General features: G+C 41.2%; 1 pseudogene across 1 annotated transcript in view; it reads left to right on the forward strand.

The window, feature by feature from the left end:
• The window catches only part of LOC311579595 (syndecan-2-like), a 32,697-nt pseudogene that overhangs the window by 7,909 nt on the left and 1,346 nt on the right, over positions 1-23,442 (forward strand). Inside the window, exons 3-5 of the transcript XR_014783682.1 lie at positions 10,227-10,360; positions 14,659-14,794; positions 16,160-16,317. The product of XR_014783682.1 is annotated as a syndecan-2-like (transcript). The remainder of the gene's footprint in view (positions 1-10,226; positions 10,361-14,658; positions 14,795-16,159; positions 16,318-23,442) is intronic.

Here is a 23,442-nt window from a genome sequence, read left to right on the forward strand (position 1 = left end):
CTCCTCTTTGAAGGTCTGATAGAATTCTGCGCTGAAACCATCTGGCCCTGGGCTTTTTTTGATTGTGAGACTATCAATAATTGCTTCTATTTCCATAGGCAAAATAGGGCTATTTAATATGTTTATCTAATCTTGATTCAATTTTGGCAAGTGGAATCGCTCAAGAAAATTGTCCATTTCCCTTAGATTTCAAATATTGTGGCTTATATGCTTTTAACGTAGGAACTTATGATTCTTTGTATTTCTTCAGTGTCTGTTGTTATATCTCCCTTTTCATTTCTGATTTTGTTGATTCGGATACTGTCCCTCTGCCTTTTAGTTAGTTTGACTAACGGTTTGTCTATTTTGTTGATTTTCTCAAAAAACCAGCTCCTGGTTTTGTTGATTCTTTGAATTGTTCTTTTTGTTTCTAATTTATTGATTTCAGCCCTGAGTTTGATTATTTCCAGACATCTACCCCTCTTGGGTGTTTCTGCTTTTTTCCTTTCTAGGGCTTCCAGATGTGTTGTTAAGTTGCTTATGTGGGATGTTCCCATTTTTTCTTTAAAGGCACTTATTGCTATGAATTTTCCTCTTAGCACCACTTTCAATGTATCCCACAAATTTCGGTATGTTGTTCTATCATTTTCATTGAATTTCAGGAAGTCTTTTATTTCTTCCACTACTCATGTGTCATTAAGTAGAAAGATGTTTAGTTTCCATGTGTGAGCGGGATTTCTCTTATTTCTGTTGTTGTTGATGTCCAGCCTTAGACCATGGTGATCTGATAAGATACAAGGTATTATTTCAATCTTCTTGTATCTGTTGAGGCTTGCTTTTTTTACCTACTATTTGATCAATTTTGGAGAAGGTTCCATGGAGCGTTGAGAAGAAAGTATAGTCTTTTGTGTTTGAGTGGAAAGTTCTGTACACATCTGTTAGATCCACTTGATCCATGGCATTGGTTAGTGACGTTATATCTCAGGTTAGTTTCTGTTTCAATGACCTATCCTTCAGTGAAAGTAGAGTGTTGAAGTCTCCCACTATTAATGTGTTGGGATCAATGAGTGGTTTAGTCTTTGTTAATAGTTCTTTTACAAATGTGGGTGGCCTTGTATTTGGAACATAGATGTTCAGAATTGTGATGTCATCTTGGTTGATTTTACCCTTGATGAGTATTGAAGTATCCTTCCTCATCTCTTGTGATTAATTTTGGTTGATAATCTATTTTATTAGATATTAGGATGGCTACACCAGCTTGCTTCTTGTGACCATTAGTTTGGAATACAGAAGAATGTTGGATCTTTTTTATGCATCCATTCTGTTAGTCTATGTCTTTTTACTGGAGAATTGAGACCATTGATGTTGAGAGATATTAATGACCAGTGACTGTTAAGTTCTTTCATTTTAATGTTTGTTAAAGTTGAGAATTTGTGAGGTTGTGATTTTGCAATGGTGTAGTTATCTAATTCCTGTGTAGTTTCAGTTGTAACTCATTCCTGTGTGGTGGAGTTTTCCTTCTAGTAGCTTCTGTAATGCTGGATTTGTGGATAGGTATTGGTTGAATTTGTTCCAGTCATGGAATATTTTGTTTTCTCCATCAATGGTTATTGATAGTTTTGCTGGGTACAGTAGTCTACCCTGGCATCTGTGGTCTCTTAGGATTTGCAGGACCTCTGTCCAGGCCCTTCTGGCTTTCATGGTCTCAGCTGAGAAGTAGGGTGTAATTTTGATAGGTTTGCCATTGTATGTTACTCTGCCTTTTTCCCTTGCAGCTTTTAATATTTTTTTGATCTGTATATTTTGTGTTTTTATTATTATGTGGTGGGAAGATTTTCTTTTCTGGTTTATTCTAGTTGGTATTCTGTAGGCCTCTTATATGTTCATATGCATCTCCTTCTTCAGATTGGGAATTTTTTTTTCTGTGATTTGGTTGAAGATATGTTCTAGGCTGGAGTTGAGCATCTTCTCTTTCCTCAATGCCAATTATTCTCAGGTTTCTTTTCATGGTGTCCTTGATTTCTTGGATGTTCTGTGTTATTAACTTTTCTGATTTAGCATTTTCTTTGATGGTTGTTTCAAGTTCTATGATTGTATCTTCAAGTCCTGAAATTTGTTCCTCCATTTCCTGGATTCTGTTTGAGAAGGCCGTCTCTTTGTTGGCTGCTTTATTCTCTATGGTCTCTCAGTCATGTTTTTCTTATGTGTGTTCCTTTATCATAGATTCTATTTTCATCCTCAGATCTTGAAGGGTTTTATTGATTTCCTTCATCTGTCTGTTTGTACTTTCCTGAAATTCTTCCAGCACCTTTCTATATGCCTCTTTTATGTCCTCCACCCACTTGGTTGCCTCCTGCTGCAGTTGTTTACAGATTTCATTCCTTTCTTCCATTATCATCTTCCTTACTAAGGACTTGAGGTCATTTTTTTGTATTTCGATTGTTTCTGGGTTCTCTGGGTTGCTTTCATTGGGATTGCTGGGATCTGGAGATTCCAAACTGTTTTGGTTTTTGTTTTCATTCTTTTGCTGTCCTCTTGTCATTTTGGTGTCCCTGATGTTGGGAGGTAGCTTCTGGTGACCTTCACTGGTTGAGAGTGGATAGTTGATAAATGACTATAGGTCGTGTGCTCTTGCCTGTGGGGATCAGGGAGTTTTTCCCCTGACACAGGTAGGTGACCTAGTTTCAACTCCTGGAGACTTTGCTCTACACCTTAGGTTCTGGGCTGGGTCAGTAGAAGTAGGCTTCTGACTAGTTCCTTTCACGTTAGTGTTGTGATTCAGGCCTGCTGTTATGGGGTCTCAGATCAAGTCTGGCAAGCTATGATTGGGCAAGATGTTCTCAGTTGCCTGCACTTCCCTTGGACCTGTAGTCCAGACCTCACCTGGCTCAGACCCATGAGCTATATGCACCTTTTAGACAAGCATATAGACACATCTAGGGTGTCCAGCCTTTCCTGAGAGGGTGGGAGATCCTGCCAGGGCTGTGTGTAGTATCCACTCTAGGTTTTATCTACTTGGATCTGCAGGCTCTGCCCCCTGTGCTCAGTTCCAATGTGGGACCAGTTTGGCCCCACTGGCTGTGCACCGCTCCCTCTGAGCAAAGTGGTCCCAGCCCTGTGGGAGATCCTGCCAGGACTGTGTGAAGTGTCCAAGCTGGGTTCTAACGGCTGGGATCTGCAGGCTCAGGCCCTGTGCTCGGTTCCAAAGTGGGCCTGGTTTGGCGCCAATGGTTGCATGCACTCTCTCTGAGCTAGGTGGACCCAAGCAGCTCAGTATCCTGCACTCTGTTCCAACGTTGACCCAGTTTGGCGCTGCTGGTTGTGCGTACTCTCTCCAAGCTAGGTGGACCCAGTTGCCTGTGTTTCCAAGTGGCGTGGGTTCCTTGGCAGATTTGTGAGGGGTGGGTAGATGGGACAAAAGACAGCTTCCCCTGTTTCCTGTAACTTCCACAGGCCAGGGGCTCCAGTACTGACCCGCATACTAAATTCAGGCTTTATTTACCAGCTGCAGTCCACAGGTGGGTTCTGTAGGAGTGTCTGGAGAGTGAGATCAGGGCTTCTGTGGAATGATACTTGACTCAGGGCCAGGCTTGCTGCTGGTCTGCGCTGTGCAGAATCCAACTCACCTAAAGCTCTCTGGATTTAACAGTCTGTGGCTTCATTCAAGTCCCTGGTCTCTATGCAGTATATCAGATACAGTGCTTGCTGGGAGCTGCCATCCTGAGGATATCAAGGCTTCACTTTTATTTTATTTTATTCAACTTTTTTCTCCTTTATTAATTTATTCTTGTTATATCTCAATGGTTATCCCATCCCTTGTATCCTCCCATTCTTCCCTCCCTCCCATTTTCCCCTTATTCCCCTCCCCTATGACTGTTCCTGAGAGGGATTACCTCCCCCTGTATATGTTCATAGGGTATCAAGTCACTTCTTGGTAACCTGCTGTCCTTCCTCTGAGTGCCACCAGGTCTCTCCCTCCAGGGGACATGGTCAAAGTTGAGGCACCAGAGTATGTGAAAAAGTAATATCCCACTCTCCACTCTACTGTGGAGACTGTTCTATCCATTGCCTAGATCTGGGTAGGGGTTTAAGGTTTATTGCCTGTAGTGTCCTTGGCTGGTGCCTTAGTTTGAGCGGGACCCCGGGCCCAAATTTGCCTATCATAATGTTCTACTTGTAGGGTTCTATGACCCTCTGGATCCTTCTACTTTGCCATTCTCCCATGCTTCTCTCCTCTAGAGTCCAACTAGAATGTCCTCCCCTCTGTCTCAGTTTCCTGGTAAGTAAAGGCTTTCATGGGACATGCTCCTTGGGCTAATAAGTGAGTATATACCATTTGAGTCTTTCTGCTTCTGGGTTAACACACTCATTATGATCATTTCTAGCTCAATCCATTTATCCACAAATTTCAGGAATTCCTTGTTTTTAATAGCTGAATAGTATTCCATAGTGTATATGTACCACAGTTTCTTTATCCATTCTTCTACTGATGGACACTTAGGCTGTTTCCATGTTCTGGTTATTATGAATAAGGCTGCTATGAACATGGTTGAGTAAATTTTCTTGTTGTGTGCTGGAGCATCTTCTGGGTATATTCCAAGGAGTGGAATAGCTGCGTCTTGAGGAAGCCCTATTCCCATTTTTCTGAGATTGCACCAGATAGATTTCCAAAGTGGTTGTACTAGTTTGCATTCCCACCAGCAATGAAGGACTGTTCCTCTCTCCCCACATCCTCACCAGCATGTGGTGTCATTTGAATTTTTGATCTTAGCCATTCTGATGGGTGTAACATGGAATCTCAGAGTTGTATTGATTTGCATTTCGTGATGATTAAGGAGGTTGAGCATTTCTTTAAGTGTTTCTCACCCATTTGATATACCTCTGTTGAGAATTCTCTGTTTAGTTCTGTGCCCCATTTCTCAATTGGGTTATTTGGTTTGGTGGTGTTTAATTTCTTGAGTTCTTTATATATTTTGGATATTAGACCTTTGTCAGATGTAGGGTTGGTGAAGATCTTTTCCCAGTTTGTAGGCTGTCGCTTTGTTCTCTTGACAGTGTCTCCTGCCTTACAGAACCTTCTCAGCCTCATGAGGTCCCATTTATTAATTGTTGACATTAATGTCTGGGCTGTTGGTGTTCTGTTCACGAAGTTGTCTCCTGTGCCAATATGTTCCTGGCTCTTCCCCACTTTTTCTTCTAAGTGACTTAGTATCTCTGGTTTTATGTTGAGGTCTTTAATCCACTTGGATTTGAGTTCTGTACAAGGTGACAAATATGGGTCCAGTTGCATTATTTTACACATAGACATCCAGTTAGACCAGCACCATTTGTTGAAGATGCTATCCCTTTTCCATCGAATGGATTTGGCTTCTTTGTCAAAAATCAAATGACCATATGTGTGTGGATTCATATCTGGGTCTTCTATTCAATTCCACTGATCAACCAGCCTGTTGCTGTGCCAGTACCATGCTGTTTTAATTACTATTGCTTTATAGTACAGTGTGAGATCAGGTATGGAGACTCCTTCAGAGCAACTTTTATTGTACAAGATTGTTTTAGCTATTCTATGTTTTTTGTTTTTCCATATGAAGTTCAGAATTGAACTTTCAATGTCTTTTAAAATTTGTGTAGGTATTTTGATAAGGATTGCATTGAATCTGTAGATTGCTTTTGGTAGGATGGCCATTTTTATTATGTTAATTCTCCTGATCCATGAGCAAGGAAGATGATTCCATCTTCTCATGTCATCTTCAATCTCTTTCTTTAGAGTTTTGAATTTTTTTTCAAACAAGTCCTTCACTTGTTTAGTTAGAGTAACTCCTAAGTACTTTATATTGCTTGTGGCTAATGTGAAGGGTGTAGTTTTCCTAATTTCTTCCTCTGCAAGCTTGTCCTTTGTGTATAGGAAGGCTACAGACTTTTTTGAGTTAATTTTGTATCCAGCCAATTTGCTGAAGCTGTTTGTCAGCTGTAGGAGTTCTCTGGTGGAATTTTTAGGGTCACTTATTTAGACTATCATATCATCTGCAAATAGGGATAATTTGACTTCCTCCTTTCCCATTTGCATACCCTTGATCTCCTTTTGTTGTCTTATTGTTCTGGCTAGAACTTTGAGTACTATATTGAAGAGATAGGGAGAGAGTGGGCAGCTTTGCCTTGTTCCTGATTTTAGAGGAATTTCCTTGAGTATCTCACCATTTACTTTGATTTTGGCTATTGGCTTCCTATATATAGCCTTTATTACGTTGAGGAAAGTGCCTTGTATTCCCGATCTCTCTAAAACTTTAAACATGAATGGGTGTTGGATTTTATCAAATGCTTTCTCTGCATCTAAAGAGATGATCATGTGGTTTTTTATTTTCAGTGATCAATTTTGGAGAAGGTTCAATGGGGTGCAAAGAAGAAGGTATATTCTTTCTTGTTTGGGTGAAAGGTTATATAGATATCTGTTAGATCCATTTGACCTATGGCATTGGTTAATGATGTTATTTCTTGGCTTAATTTCTGTTTCAATGACTTGTCCTTTAGTGAGAGTGGGACGTTGAAGTCTCCCACTATTATTTTGTGGGGATCGATGTGTGGTTTAAGCCTTTTTAGCAGATCTTTTTCAAATGTGGGTGCCCTTGTATTGGGAGCATAGATGTTCAGAATTGTGATGTCATCTTGGTTGACTTTACCTTTGATGAGTATGAAGTGTCCATCCTCATCCCTTTTGATTAATGTTGGTTGAAAGTCTATTTTGTTCGATATTAAAATGGCTACGCCTGCTTGCTTCTTATGACCATTTGCTTGGAATATTTTTTCCAAACTTTTCACCTGAGGTAATGCCTATCATTATGGGTGAGATGTGTTTCTTGAATGCAGAAGAATGTTGGATCCTGTTTATGCACCCATTCAGTTAGTCTGTGTCTTTTTATTGGAGAATTGAGATCATTGATGTTGAAAGGTATTAATGATCAGTGACTGTTAAGAGTCTTAATTTTGATGTTGGTTCCAGTCGAGCGTTTGTGTAGTTGTGTTTTTGCCATGGTATAGTTATCTATTTCCTGAGTAGTTTTGGTTGTAGCTTGACCCTTTGGGATGGAGTTTTCCTTCTAGTACCTTCTGTAAAGCTGGCTTTGTGGATAGGAACTGTTTGAATTTGGTTTTGTCATGGAATATTTTGTTTTCTCCATCAATGGTTATTGATAGCTTTGCTGGGTAAAGTAGTCTGACCTGGCATCTGTGGTCTCTTAGGGTTTGCAGGATCTCTGTCCAGGCCCTTCTGGCTTTGATGGTCTCTGCTGAGAAGTCGGGTGTAATTCTGATAGGTTTGCCATTAAATGTTATTTGGCCCTTTTCCCTTGCAGCTTTTAATATTTTTTCTTTGTTCTTTATGTTTTGTGTTTTGATTATTATGTGACAGGCAGTTTTTCTTTTCTGGTCAATTCTATTTGGTGTTCTGTAGGCCTCTTGTATGTTTATAGGCATCTCTTTCTTTAGATTGGGGAAATTTTCTTCTATGATTTTGTTGAGAATAGTTTCTGGGCCTTGGAGTCTGATATCTTCTCTTTCTTCAATGCCTATTATCCTCAGATTTCTTCTTTGCGTGGTGTCCTTAATTTCTTGGATGTTTTGTGTCAGGAGCTTTCCAGATTTGGCATATTCTTTAATGGTTTCTTCAAGATCTGTGATTGTATCTTCTAGATTAGAGAGTCGTTCTTCCATCTCTTGGATTCTATTAGAAAAGCTCAGCACTGTGTCATTCGCCTTCTTCTCTGAGGCCTTCATTCTCATTTTTCTTTTGTCTGTGTGTTTATCATTGAATCCGTTTTCATCTTCATATCTTGAACAGATTCTTTTATTTCTTTCATCTGGTTGTTTACAATTTCCTGAAAATTTTCCAGTTCCACTCTATGTGCTTCTTTTATGTCTCGCACCTGCTTGGCTGCATCTTCCTGCATCTGATTTTGAATTTTATTTGTTTCCTCCGTTATCATCCTCATTACCAAGGATTTTAGGTCATTTCTTCTATTTCCATTGTATTTGCGTTCTCCGGGTTGTTTTCTTTTGGATAGCTGGGAACTGGAGACGCCATATTGTTTTGGTTTTTGTGTGTGTGTGTGTGTGTGTATGCTTTTACGCTGTCCTTTAGACATCTTGCCATCTCTGTTTTTGTTGGGTAACTTCCAGAGTTGGGTGGAGGGAGTCTGATGAGAGATTCACTTGTTTTCTCACGATTTCCATAGGCTGGAAGCCCTGATTCTTCACTGGTGTGGATGGCAGGAGGTAAGCCCTGTCGTTTTGGGCTCTCACAGCCAGTGATCCTCCACTCCCCTTTGCTGTGGGTCCTGCAATTGTTCTGGATCTCTGAATGAGCGTTGGATCAGGCCAAGGTATCCACAGTCTTTTGGGTTCCCTGCTAAGTCCAGCCAGGGTACTGGGCCCGAACCACGCATCGAGCTCAGCTAGTTTCTCAGGGCCTGAACTGTCTGCCACAGCAGGAGAACTGCGACTGCACTGAGCAAGTGCCTAGGGTGGAACTGAGCGCTCCGCCCAGCTTGGGTCACAGCAGGGAAACTGCGACTGCACTGAGCAAGCACCTAGGGTGGAACTGAGCACTCTGCCCAGCTTGCGTCACAGCAGGGAAACTGTGACTGTGCTGAGCAAGCACCTAGGGTGGAACTGAGCGCTCTGCCCAGCTTGCGTCACAGCAGGGAAACTGCGACTGCGCTGAGCAAGCACCTAGGTTGGAACTGAGCACTCTGCCCAGCTTGCGTCACAGCAGAAAAACTGCAGCTGCGCTGAGCTGTTGCCTAGGGTGGAAGTGAGCACCCGGCCCAGCCTGTGTCACAGCAGGGGAGCTGTGCCTCAGGCAGAATTGCTTGCTGAGCTGAGCCAGCTTCTCCATGGCACAGCTCACTGAGCAAACCCAGGACTCTGGGGCTGAACTGTCTGCTGAGTCCGGTTTGGGTCTCAAGGCACCACACGACCCAAATCCTGTCTAGAGTCCCCTCTCCCGCAGCAACTCCCATCATCCACCACACCAATCGCCTCCACTGGAAGGCTCTGAGCTGCAAACCTCAGCCACCGCCGCTGGTGCTGCTGGAGCCGCTGGTGCCGTTGGTGCCACTGGTGACACTGCTGTCTCTGCCGCTGCTGCTCTGATCCAAGAAAGTCCACACTCCTCCATGTGCAGGGGGAAGCAGGTCCTCGGCACCCTGGTCCCTCCGAACCGTGGAGCACTTCTGCTGCCATGGTGTGGGGCCCTTGGTGTTCATGGCTCAGAAATATGTGCAATTCCCTGAATTGTTCACTGGAGCTTTCAAACACGGTCCACACTGTTCGTCGCCATCTAGAATCTCAAGGCTGCACTTTTTAAAGCAGTAGTTCTCAACCTGTGGGTTGCAAATCGTTTAGAGGTTATGTATCAGATATTCTGCATATCAGATATTTATTACAATTCATAACAATACCAAAATCACTGTTATGAAGTAGTAATGAAATGATTTTATGACTGGGGGTCACCGCAACATGAGGAACTGTATTAAATGGTTACAGTATTAGGAAGGCAGGCATCTATTGTTTTAAAGGTTTCACTATCTTCTAATAGCTCTGTGAGTTATAGTCTAGCATATGGACTCCTCGGACCATTTATCGCACCAATACAAGAAGGGTTGATTAAGTGAGTACTACTTAAAATAAAGCCATTGAATATGCCAACATGGAAGACATTGATGATCATAACAGAAAGTATCAGTAGTGGATGGGAGGGACAATCAAAGAGGGAGGAGCAGGCACAGAAGGAGACATGGAGAGGATAGGGGCTCATGAAGGACCATAGTATCTTTGGGAAGGTTGGCTATAAAATGTTAGGGAAGGAAAGGCTTACAATGAGATAAGCAGTCACCTGATGGTCTGTCTATTCTTTTCATGTTCTGAATATCTCTGGGTGGTGAGATGACATGTTTCAACACCAACAGAAATATCACATAGGAAGAGAAACAAGTCTATTGGGAAGGGTTCAAGGGTGGCTTTCTGTGGACATGCAGTAGCCAAGAGCTTAGCTCTGTGTGGATTAACACTCCTGCTAACTGAAAAAATGACTATGTTACCCAGAGCCCCTGCAAACTCACTGTGTTTGTGCTAGAAACTTGAGGCCTGGCCTCTTCAGAGCATGATTCTGAATCAATATTCAGTGATATTGCCTGATAATGTACAAATCTGTGCATAGACACATGCTTAGCTCACCTTCACATTTTTCGTAGGAGCTGATTAAGACATAGAGAGTCCGGATCTGACAACATCCTGACTGATTCCAAAAATCTCATTCACCAGTGCTGCTCCCAAAGTGGAAACCATGATGCTGAAGACACAAAGCATTACTCCTACTCAGACCAAGGTGCTTTGGCATGGCATTGCATTAATATGTACTTGTGAATACCACTGTCTTTTGACTGCACAGAACAGTTTTCTTGAGAGGCTCCACTTGAAATTATATTGGGACAAATAACCCTTCCATTCTCTTGCTGTAAATGGCTCTTTGCTCCTTAGCAACATTTTACAGTTGACCTGCTTACTGCTTTTATCACCTAAGAGGCATCTTCCTTAGAAATACACTGTTTTTATCAAGGCACTATTTTTTGTGGAATTTCGTTAGCCCAGTTATGAAGCAAACTCTTAGCCTATTTAACTTAAGTCATATTTTTTCCCTATGTCAAAAAACATTGTGAAATTTAGATCACTGGAACAGGTCAAGGATTGAGGCCTCCAGTCCTGTCTTGAGGTCTCAATGTTACTCATGAACCTGCTATACCTGTATTTATTTGTTATGAGAGCTTACGTAGTAAGAAAACAACTAGTTAATTAAAGCACTGAATTTATGCATTTGACCATGTTAGCATTATTCTGCAGTCAGCTAGTCATCCACTACTAGATAAGCTATTTAGTATGGAAACTGCTATTAGAGTTCAGAGAAAGCCTAAGCGTTGAATCCTGGACATAGTCAAATATCTTCCGTCATTAGAAAAATTAGATGTGAATATTATGTCGCAGGCAACTGAGGCCTGATTTCACTGTGTGAATGTTACTTGAAATGGTGGAGCAGAAGAGATCATGACTGCTCACAAAGTGAGCATGTGTATTAATTTGGTGGTAGACTTTACATACATTAGGCATGGCATTCTGCTTATGAAAGCTTAATAGCACAAGCAGTCTGGGCTTTTTTTTTGTTTGTTTGTTTGATTTGGTTCACTTATATGTTGACTTAGAAATAGGATGCTACCAGGTTCTTGCATCATGCAAGTTTTGTGGTAGGCTTTGTGGGGGTAAGAATCACCTCTCTGCTGGCAGGAGCACAGGCAGGCTTAACTTACCCACTAGAGTACCCTGCCCTTCCTCTTCCCTGGGTCTCCCCACTCATGAGACCATGTAGTCATGGCATAAATGAATGGTTCTCATAAGACATGCAGTAGCCAAGAGGTCAGCTCTGTGTGGATTAACACTCTCTCTAAGCTTCTGTGGCATTGGTACTATTGCCAGCAAAGTGGTTCCACAGCCAGGACACAGAAAGGCCAGAAGATATTCATGAGGACTGGGGCAGACATACGTAGCATTTTCCTGGAGCTGTTCCATTGGTTTCTAAGTTGTATGAATAAAAGAAATGAAGATGAAAGGAATGAAATGTAGCAGTGTTCTTGGTGGTAGGATGGTTGAAGAAGTCAGAGCATGTGTAGTAGTGAGCTTGTGAGGTTGGTCTCCCCCATAGTTTGACTTGATCTCATCTAGCAATGTTTTCAACTCAGTGACCATTAAGATTCAATATCTTGGAGTCAGAAAGTCTCCTGAGGAAGTTTTGACTTTCAATCCTGACAATTTTGTCCTAAACAACCTCCAGTTTGATGCAAATTTCTGGACTGTATGGATTGAAATTTTATTTAAGTTTGTAAAAACTGGCATTAAAGCATAACTGAACTAGCTTTAGTTAGAAAACTGACATTTGGTGATAAGATAGATATGAGAGATCACTGAACACTTTAATGCAAATATTTATATTTTTAGTTGCATTTGAGTAATGGCTAGTCTATAATGTCTGTGCAAGCTTTCATCTGTGTGTGTCAAACACATGGTTCTAGGTGCCAATGATGAAGAGCCTGATCATGAATAATAACAAAAGCAGTGTCATTTTCTGTTTTATAGTTACATGGTATAGATATGTTAAACCTTGCCTTTAGTTGCCCTTTGTGAAGAGTCTGCTTTTGAATAGGTCTTACAGGGGCGTTATTGTAATGGGTATAGTTATTCTCTCTAGATTGTTGTTCAAATATGTGACTGAAGAGTGAACAGAGCCCGTCTTTGTTTTCGTAGAACCTGGTCTTTTCCCCACTGCATTTTCACAGCCCCTAGCCATCCAGACATGGATTCAGTAAGCTTTGAGTTGGCTTCAGTTAATTATCTGTGCTCCCTTCTCATAATTGCATAGACATATTTGTGAGAGGCATGTCAGATCAGCTCTGTACTGGGCAGTGGATTATGCATCACAGAATCCCTGCTTCTTCTGTTCAATTGAGCAATTCAGTTTACAAATGATTACTCTGCCCAGAGCACCTTGTGACTTATGTACTGACTGACCACTGTCTTAAGTGCCATTTCTATGGACAGCTTTCTAGATCATCTCTTGAATGAATTCGTTGTCCCCTTCTTACTCAGAAGTTCAATTGAAGGGAACTGAGCAAGTCAACTCTTAAATTATTTTATGGACTTAAAAATAAGAGGAGGTGAAACCATGTGGCTTGTCTTAATACTGGAGTAAAGAGGAGCTCTAGAGACAGAGGTGGCTCAGCAGTTGAGGGCACTAACTTCTCTTTTCCCAGAGGTTTCATGTTCAAATCCCAGCACCCACATTGCAGCTCACAACTGTCTGTAACTTCAAAATCTGACACTCTCACATAGACATACATGTAGGCAAAACACCAGTGCTTATAAAATGAAGGTAAATAAATTTAAAAAATAATGGAGTAAACATGATAGGATTACATAAACTTGGGGTCAAAGGCTCAGGGTCTTTCTTATTTCCTGCAGTGTTCACTCATGTCTTTCCCTGCACTCACACACATGAGTATCATCCAACCTGCTAGATTTTTCACTCCCCTTTCCTAACTTTTAACTGCACAGCAAACAAAGCAATCCTAATGAGCAGTGAACCATGTGCTTCCTCGATGGGGACTTCGATAAGCCATTCTCTGATCTGCTGCCCACCGCACCAGGCAACCAGTTAGAGATGGGAATTCTGTACAAAGAAAATGGAGAGAACCTGCAAAGTACTGCCAACAGGCTTCTCTCATCTGCTTTACTTCGGCACAGCAGGGCTTATGAGAGCCACCCATGTTTTCTTCTTTACTTATACAGAAAACAGTGAAACTTGGTTTTGTATTTATGCAGCAGTAAGAATTATAATTTATGGAAATCATGGCAGCTTAGGACTTATGAAGCACAAGGATTCTTGTAGCTTGGAAAAGCAATGACTATCAGTGTTATTACTTTCTGTATTTGGTGGAAGTTTCATGTGTTCTGATCAATGAGATGGGGACCTACTGATTCCCATAATCACTAGAGTTTAAGTAAATCCACATTGTCTAGCTTGTGGTTCTTCCTAAACATAAAAATGATTTTGAGGCTGCCCAAGAAAATGAACTTTATTCTTTGTTCTTTTGTCTTCTTCACGCAGAAAAATTCCAACATCCACGAAGCAACTGAATGACACATGGAACGTTACTCTGGTTAAGATATCTAGGCATTCTTCAAAGCGATCAGAATGGGGGGGGGCTCATTATCAACTGACTTTAAAGTTTGTACTGTCCTGTTTCATGTCAACTTGACACAAGCAAGAATCATCATCAGAGAGAAAGGAGCATAAGTTGAGGAAATGCCTCCATGAGATCTAGCTTAAAGACATGTTCTCAATTAGTGACCAATGGGGGAAGGACTGGTCCATTGTGGGTGGTGCCATCCTTTGGCTAGTTGTCCTGGGTTCTATAAGAATGCAAACTGAGCAGGCCAGGGGAAGCAAGCCACTCTGCTATGGATTCTGAATCAGCTCCTGCCTCTAGGATCCTGCCTTGTTTGAGTTCCTGTCCTCATTTCCTTCAATAATGAACAGCATAGACATGTAAACCAAATAAACCCTCTTGTCCTCAACTTGCTCTCATTTCCTTCAATAATGAACAGCATAGACATGTAAACCAAATAAACCCTCTTGTCCTCAACTTGCTTTCTGGTCATGGAGTTTGTTCATGGCAATAGAAACTCTTAACAGAGTTCACAATGTTTTCCCATTAGTAGTGATGGCCAAAGCCATAGGATTCATGTGACTCCAAACAACCAAGAACTTGATGGACAGGGCCATCTCCCAGCTCAGAAAGTAAAGATTCTGAAAATTGTCTGTAAAATAACTATGCTCATCATTTTTATATTATAAATGCATTAACTATCCATCTTTGCTTCCATGATACCAGAACCACAAGCTGTTTGGGTCCAAAATGGGGCCTCAACCATTGGCATATAAACATACAAATTATTGTTTCTATTATTTACTAAACTTGTTAATAGAAGAAACAAAATTAGGGATATACTTAGATTATTTCTTCTTCTTAATACATTTATAAAGAGGGATATTTATATTTCCTTTCTTCACCACACCAGTCACCTGAAAAAATTGACAAGGCAGAAGGTGACATTTCTGAGGCAGAAGAGAAGCTGGGCACTGCGGTAAAAAGCACAGATGTGTACACAGAGAAACATTCAGATAATCTGTTTATAAGGACAGAAGTCCTAGCAGGTGAGTTGCCAACAGGGTCAAATGGGAAGGAACTTAAAGAGCCCTGCTGCTTGGGATAAGTGGTGTTCAGTGGCCAAAGTAAGGCTTGCAGTTAATTAGTGGACTCCCAGGAGCAATCTCTAGGCTTTTTATTCCAGAATGACAGATGAGAGGCTAGGACAATTTTGTCTATATTCTGTTAACTCCTCTACCATTGAGCCAGTTAAAGGCTAAAGTAGGAAACAATTAAAAGCTACAATCCATCACATCAAGGACTTCAAATTTGAGTAGTAAGATTCATCAGCCCAGAACTGTTGGATGTGGTGACAAGGCATCTCTGTCCTTTGGCCAGGGAGATGCCAGTCTTCAGTGTTCAAAACCCACATCAGAGAAGGAACATGCACAAATGCTGCTGATGCCAACATTAGAATTTTGCCTCTAATTGGAATTCACCTGATGAAAGTACAGGCTGAGCATCATTGGTCTGAGCATCTGCAATATTCCAAAAAGCCAAAGCTTTTTAAAACCTGACATGATGCCACAATTGGGAAGTTCTACTTCCTGATTTCAAGATGGGTTGTACCCCCAAAAGAGATACACTACACAAACTTTGTCTCATGAATGGAATTATTTGATAACTTGTGTTTTTCTTTGAGCTATGTTTATAAATACCTATGAAAATATGAATGAATTTGATGTTTACACTTGGATGTTATCACCTTTGTCACATTCCAGGGCTGAAGAGATGTCTCAGAGGCACTTGCTCCTCTTCCAAAGGTCCAGAGTTCAATTCCTTGCAACTGCATGGTGACTCACAACCATCTATGAGATCTGGATGGCAGGAACACATGCAGGTGGTACAATGTATACATAAAAAATAAATACATCTTTAAAAACAACTCTCCTGGTCCCAGATATTTGTGATAAAAGATACCCACTGAAGCCTGTATTGATACTTGTTTTAAAAAGAAAAATTAAGATTTATAAGATTTAATGCATAATTTATATAAGGGTCCCCTCAAATTCAAGAGTAGGTACACATTTGCATGTTTTTTGTACTTGTTCTTCATATTTTAAAACTACTATATCATGTATTGTGCCTTCATTGTGGTTGGAAGATGAGACAATAAAATGCAAGGACTGAACACAAGGCTTGTTCTTTTGAATGTGGAGAATTAGTTGAAGTTACCACTGGATTTTTCTTATGGAGGCCTTTGAGTTGCTAATACATACCTTTCTGAGGAATGACACTATTGAATACAGATTATTCTTTTTAAAACTGGGGTTCTCAAATTAAACCTTTTATTAAAATGTCCCTAGGTTGGAATTGTCCACACAATTTTCTGAAAACGTTGAACCTTATGCAAAAGACTCTTTCTGTTTCAGCTGTCATTGCTGGTTGAGTAATCGGCTTCCTCTTTGCCATTTTCCTCATTCTGCTGTTGGTGTACCACATGAGGAAGAAAGATGAAGGAAGCTATGACTTTGGAGAAAAGAAACCTTCCAGAGCAGCTTATCAGAGGCACCTACTAAGGAGTTTTATGGTAAGAGCTCCCACTTGGTGTCTCTATTAGGAAGATCACTGAACCTTTAAAAATAAAGCTTTGGAATAGAATAACGAACATTTTTGTTATTAGTTTTGTCCATTACTGAGCCATACTGGCCCTTTAATGATAAATATCCCATTGTTTTATCAAACTTCATTTACTTCTTTAGAACAACATGAAAGTAAAAATATAACACCTGTAGTGTTCTATGAAAGGCAGTGGCAAATATTTTGTTTTGAAAACCCTTGACATTCATGGAGTTGATTTGAACATCTATGTGCAAATACAAAATGAATATGTTTGTCCTCTGCTTCAAAGATGACTGCTGTTCCCCTTGTCAGCATGTCTCAGTTGACCTACTATGTCTGTCATTGTTAATTTATCTCATATCCTTCTTCTCCACTGTCCCTTCTTGTCCCCTTCCTTAAAAATAAAATGTTGGGGTGACCCAAGATGGCAGCAAGCAGTGTGGACCGTGTTTGGAAGCTCCAGTGAACAATTCAGGGAATTGCACAGATTTCTGAGCCAGGAACACCAAGGTCCCCACACCATGGCAGCAGGAGTGCTCCACGGTTCAGAGGGACCAGGGTGCGGAGGACCTGTGTGCTCCTACACATGGGAGGAGCAAGGATTTTCTCAGATCAGAGCAGCAGCGGCAGAGGGAGCAGCAGCATTAGCGGTACCAGCAGCACCAGCGGCACCAGTGGCGGTGGCTTTGGTTTGCAGCTCAGAGCCTTCCGGTGGAGGGGACTGGTGTGGTGGCCGGTGGGAGTTGCTGTGGGAGAGGGGAGTCTGGACAGGATTTGGGTCGTTTGGTGCCTTGAGACCCCAACTGGACTTGGCGGACACTTCAGCCCCAGAGTCCCAGGTTCAGCTCAGTGGGCAGTGCCGTGGAGATGCTGGCTCAGCTCAGCAAGCAATTCTGCCCGAGGCACTAGCTCAGCACAGCCACAGCTCCCCTGCTGTGACACAGGCTGGGCAGAGTGCTCAGTTCCACCAGAAGCGCTAGATCAACGCAGCCCACATTTCTTCTGCTGTGATGCAGGCTGGGTGGAGTGCTCAGTTCCACCGGAGGTGCTAGCTCAGTGCTAGCTCAGCGCTAGCTCAGCACAGCCACGGTTCTCTTGCTATGACGAAGGCTGCACAGAGCACTCAGTTTCACAGGAGGCAATAGCTCAGCTAGCAAGAAGTTCTGGGGTGCAGACGCAGGCTGAGATCAGCACGCAGATTCAGCCCAGAGGCCCTAGCTGGACTTGCCGGCCAGTTTGGGCCCAGAGACTCTAGCTGAGCTGTGCACACAGGCTCAGCAGCCCTAAGAATCTGGATGGACTATCCATGCAGTTTAGGTCCGGAGGCCCGGGCTGATCTCAGCATGCAGTATGAGTCCAGAGTCCCTGGCTGATCTCGGTGCACAAATCCGCCCTGGAGACTTGGGTGGAGCTCAGTGTGCAGTTGGAGCCAGAGTCCCTAACTGTGCTTGGCAGACAGATTGGGCCCAGGGACTCTAGCTGAGCTTTTGGCACAGTCCTGGCTCTAAGACTCTGGTTGGACAGTGTGCAGTTTGAATCCAGAATTCCTGGCTGAAATTGGTAGACGGTTCGGGCCCTGAGTCAATAACTGACCACAGCATGCACTTTGGGCCAAAAGCCCTAGCTGAGCTTGGTGCGCAGTCCCAATCCAAAAATTCTGGTTGGACCCTGTGTGCATTTTGGGCCCAGAATCCCTAGCTGAGCTCATCAGATGGTTCAGGCCCTGAGAATCTAGCTGAGCTTGATGCGTGGTTCGGGCCCAGTATCCCTGGCTGGACTTGTCCAGGGACCCAGAAGGCTGTGGATATCTTGGCCTGACCCAATGCTCATTCAGAGACCCAGAATGATTGCAGGACTCACAGCACAGGGGAGCTGAGAATCACTGGCTGTGAGAGCCCAAAACGACAGGACTAACCTCTGGCCATCCACACTAGTGACGCATCAGAGCTTCCAGCCTAAGGAAATCATGAGAAAACAAATGAATCTATCATCAGACTCCCTTCATCCACCTCTGTAAGCTGCCCCACAAAAACAGAGATGGCAAGATGTCTAAAGGGCAGCGTAAAAGCATACACACACACACACAAAAAAAACCCAAACAATTTGGCATCTCCAGCTTCCAGCTATCCCTAAGAAAACAATCCAGAGAACTCAAATACAATGGAAATACAAGAAAATGACCTCAAATCCTTGGTAATGAGGATGATAATGGAGGAAACAAAAAAATTCATAATCAAATGCAGGAAGAAACAGCCAAAGAGGCGAGAGACATAAAAGAAGCACATAGAGTAGAACTGGAAATTTTTCAGGAAAATGCAAACAACCAGATGAAAGAAATCAAGAAAACGGTGCAAGCTCTGAAGTCCTATAAAGTGGCAATCTCAGGAAGAATACTCAGGAAGAATCTCAGGAATATACAAAAAATCAGATGAAAGAAATCAAAAAATCCATTCAAAATCTGAAGATGAAAATGGATTCAATGATAAACACACAGACAGAAGAAAAACGAGAACGTGAGACCTCAGATAAGAAGGAGAGCAACACAGAGGTGAGATTTTCTAATAGAATCCAAGATATGGAAGAACAAATCTCAGGTCTAGAAGATACAATTACAGATCTTGAAGCAACCATTAAAGAAAATGCCAAATCTGGAAAAACTCCTGACACAAAACATCCAAGAAATTAAGGACACCACGCAAAGAAGAAATCTGAGGACAATAGGCATTGAAGAAAGAGAAGATATCAGACTCCAAGGCCCAGAAACTATTCTCAACAAAATCATAGAAGAAAATTTCCCCAATCTAAAGAAAGAGATGCCTATAAACATACAAGAGGCATACGGAACACCAAATAGAATTGACCAGAAAAGAAAAACTGCCCATCACATAATAATCAAAACACAAAACACACAGAACAAAGAAAAAATATTAAAAGCTGCAAGGGAAAAGGGCCAAATAACATTTAATGGCAAACCTATCAGAATTACACCCGACTTCTCAGCAGAGACCATCAAAGCCAGAAGGGCCTGGACAGAGATCCTGCAAACCCTAAGAGACCACAGATGCCAGGTCAGACTACTTTACCCAGCAAAACTATCAATAACCATTGATGGAGAAAACAAAATATTCCATGACAAAACCAAATTCAAACAGTTCCTATCCACAAAGCCAGCTTTACAGAAGGTACTAGAAGGAAAACTCCATCCCAAAGGGTCAAGCTACAACCAAAACTACTCAGGAAATAGATAACTATACCATGGCAAAAACACAACTACACAAACGCTCGACTGGAACCAACATCAAAATTAAGACTCTTAACGGTCACTGATCATTAATATCTCTCAACATCAGTGGTCTCAATTCTCCAATAAAAAGACACAGACTAACTGAATGGGTGCATAAACAGGATCCAACATTCTTCTGCATTCAAGAAACACATCTCACCCATAATGATAGGCATTACCTCAGGATAAAAGGGTGGAAAAATATTCCAAGCAAATGGTCACAAGAAGCAAGCAGGCGTAGCCTTTTTAATATCGAACAAAATAGACTTTCAACCAACATTAATCAAAAGGGATGAGGATGGACACTTCATACTCATCAAAGGTAAAGTCAACCAAGATGACATCACAATTCTGAACATCTATGCTCCCAATACAAGGGCACCCACATTTGTAAAAGATCTGCTAAAAAGGCTTAAACTACACATTGATTCCCACACAATAATAGTGGGAGACTTCAACGTCCCACTCTCACTAAAGGACAAGTCATTGAAACAGAAACTAAGCCAAGAAATAACATCATTAACCAATGCCATAGGTCAAATGGATCTAACAGATATCTATAAAACCTTTCACCCAAACAAGAAAGAATATACCTTCTTCTTTGCACCCCATTGAACCTTCTCCAAAATTGATCACATCGTAGGTCACAAAGCAAGCCTTAACATATACAAAAGGATTGAAACAACACCTTGTATCCTACCAGATCACCATGGGATTAGGCTGTAATTCAACAACAACAGAAATAACAAAAAGCCTACACGTATGTGGAAACTAAACAACTCTCTGATAAATGTCACCTGGGTCAGGGAAGAAATAAAGAAAGAAATCAAGGAGTTTCTGAAATTCAATGAAACTGAAGGAACAACATACCCAAATGTGTGGGATACATTGAAAGCAGTGCTAAGAGGAAAATTCATAGCACTAAGTGCCTTTAAAAAGAAATTGGAAACATCACACATAAGCATCATAACGACACAACTGGGAGCCCTAGAAAAAAAAGAAGCAGAAACACCCAAAAGGAGTAGATGTCTGGAAATAATCAAACTCAGTGCTGAAATTAACAAATTAGAAACTAAGAAAACAGTCCAAAGAATCAACAAAACCAAGAACTGGTTCTTTGAGAAAATCAACAAGATAGACAGACTGTTAGCTGAACTAACTAAAACGCAGAGAGACAGTATTGAAATCAACAAAATCAGAAATGAAAAGGCAGACATAACAACAGACACTGAAGAAATACAAAGAATCATAAGATCCTACTTTGAAGGTGTATATGCCACAAAATTTGAAAATCTAAGGGAAATGGATGATTTTCTTGATCAATTTCACTTGATAAAGTTGAGTGATAAACAAGCTAAATAGTCTCATTTCTCCTACAGAAATAGAAGAAATCATTGACAGTTTCCCAACAACAACAACAAAAAAAGCCCAGGGCCAGATGGTTTCAGTGCAGAATTCTACCAGACCTTCAAGGGTGAGCTATTATCGATACTCTTCAAGCTACTCCAAAAGATAGAAAGGGATGGAACATTACCAAATTCATTCTATGAGGCCATAGTCTCATTGATACCTAAACCTCACAAAGACTCAACAAAGAAAGAGAATTTCAGACCAATTTCTCTTATGAACCTCGATACAAAAATACTAAATAAAATATTTGCAAAATGAATACAAGAACACATCAAAGATATCATTCATCATGACCAAGTAGGCTTCATTCCAGGCATGCAGGGATGGTTTAACATACGGAAATCCATCAATGTAATCCAGCATATAAACAAACTGAAAATAAAAAACCACATGATCATATCTTTAGATGTAGAGAAAGCATTTGATAAAATCCAACACCCATTCATGTTTAAAGTTATATAGAGATTGGGGATACAAGGCACTTTCCTCAACATAATAAAGGCTATATACAGCAAGCCAATAGGCAAAATCAAAGTAAATGGTGAGATACTCAAGGAAATTCCTCTAAAATCGGGAACAAGGCAAGGCTGCCTACTCTCTCCATATCTCTTCAATATAGTACTCGAAGTTCTAGCCAGAGCAATAAGACAACAAAAGGAGATCAAGGGTATGCAAATGGGAAAAGAGGAAGTCAAATTATCCCTATTTGCAGATGATATGATAGTGTACATAAGTGACCCTCAAAATTCCACCAGAGAACTACTACAGCTGAAACACCTTCAGCAAATTGGCTGGATAAAAATGTAACTCAAAGAAGTCTGTAGCCTTTCTATACACAAATGACAAGGTAGCAGAGTAAGAAATTAGGAAAACTACACCCTTCACATTAGCCACAAGCAATATAAAATATTTAGGAGTTACTGTAACATAAGAAAAATGGCCATCCTACCAAAAGCAATCTACAGATTCAATGCAATCCCTATCAAAACACCTACACAGTATTTTAAAGACATTGAAAGTTCAATTCTGAACTTCATATGGAAAAAGAAAAAACCCAGAACAGTTAAAACAGTCTTGTACAATAAAAGGTGCTCTGGAGGAATCTCCATACCTGATCTCAAACTGTACTATAAAGCAATAGTAATTAACTCAGCATGGTACTGGCACAGCAACAGGCTGGTTGATCAGTGGAATTGAATCCAAGACCCAGATATGAATCCACACACATATGGTCACTTGATTTTTGATAAAGAAGCCAAATCCATTCAATGGAGAAAGGATAGCATCTTCAACAAATAGTGCTGGTCTAACTGGATGTCTATGTATAAAAAATTGCAACTGGACCCATATTTATCACCTTGCACAAAACTCAAATCCAAGTGGATTAAAGACCTCAACATAAAACCAGAGATACTAAGTCACTTAGAAGAAAAAGTGGGGAAGAGCCAGGAATATATTGGCACAGGAGACAACTTCCTGAACAGAACACCAACAGCCCAGACATTAATGTCAACAATTAATAAATGGGACCTCATGAGGCTGAGAAGGTTCTGTAAGGCAGGAGACACTGTCAATAGAACAAAGTGACAGCCTACAGACTGGGAAATGATCTTCACCAACCCTACATCTGACAAAGGTCTAATATCCAAAATATATAAAGAACTCAAGAAATTAAACACCACCAAACCAAATAACCCAATTGAGAAATGGGGCACAGAACTAAACAGAGAATTCTCAACAGAGGAATATCAAATGGCTGAGAAGCACTTAAAGAAATGCTCAACCTCCTTAATCATCAGGGAAATGCAAATCAATACAACTCTGAGATTCCATGTTACACCCATCAGAATGGCTAAGATCAAAAATTCAAGCGACACCACATGCTGGTGAGGATGTGGGGAGTGAGGAACAGTCCTTCATTGCTGGTGGGAAGGCAAACTAGTAAAACCACTTTGGAAATCTATCTGGTGCTATCTCAGAAAAATGGGAATAGGGCTTCCTCAAGACCCAGCTATTCCACTCCTTGGAATATACCCAGAAGATGCTCTAGCTCACAACAAGAAAATTTGCTCAACCATGTTCATAGCAGCCCTATTTATAATAGCCAGAACATGGAAACAGCCTAAGTGTCCCTCAGAGGAAGAATGGATAAAGAAACTGTGGTACATATACACTATGGAATACTACTCAGCTATTAAAAACAAGGAATTCCCAAAATTTGTGGATAAATGGGTTGAGCTAGAAATGATCATAATGAGTGAGTTAATCCAGAAAGAGAAAGACTCAAGTGGTATATACTCACTTATATCTGCATATTAGCCCAAGGGGCATGTCCCACAAAATCCTTCACTTACCAGGAAACTGGGACAGAGGGGAGGACATCCTATTGGGACTCTAGAT

This window comes from Acomys minous, assembly GCF_964271855.1.
Source record: "Acomys minous genome assembly, chromosome: 12".
Lineage (NCBI taxonomy): Eukaryota > Metazoa > Chordata > Mammalia > Rodentia > Muridae > Acomys > Acomys minous.